General features: G+C 30.7%; 1 protein-coding gene across 1 annotated transcript in view; it reads right to left on the bottom strand.

The window, feature by feature from the left end:
* Positions 1-6: 6 nt before the first annotated feature.
* Positions 7-280, bottom strand: part of LOC119581631 (ras-related protein Rab-4B-like) — a gene marked incomplete in the record, with an annotated part of 11,626 nt that continues 11,352 nt past the window's right edge. The window contains 1 exon segment of the mRNA XM_037929753.1: positions 7-280.

Genomic DNA, 280 nt, shown 5'->3' on the forward strand with positions numbered 1-280 from the left:
TGAAAGCAAGCCTGAGTACGTCTGAGAGAAGTTGCCACATGCCAAAGCAAAAATTACAGCTTTCTCAACATCATCCTTAAAAACAAAAATAGATTATTGCTGTGAAGTAAAATCTAACATCTATAGACTATATATACACAAAATATTTTATGCTTACAGGGGAAAATAACTGAAAGGGTAAAATACACAATATGACAAAAATATTTTTCTAAATGAGTGGCATTAAAAAGTCTTTGCAAATTAAGGCAAACACACTCAGTCTTCTTTCTAGACATTTATT

Source organism: Penaeus monodon, chromosome 15 (genome assembly GCF_015228065.2).
Source record: "Penaeus monodon isolate SGIC_2016 chromosome 15, NSTDA_Pmon_1, whole genome shotgun sequence".
NCBI lineage: Eukaryota > Metazoa > Arthropoda > Malacostraca > Decapoda > Penaeidae > Penaeus > Penaeus monodon.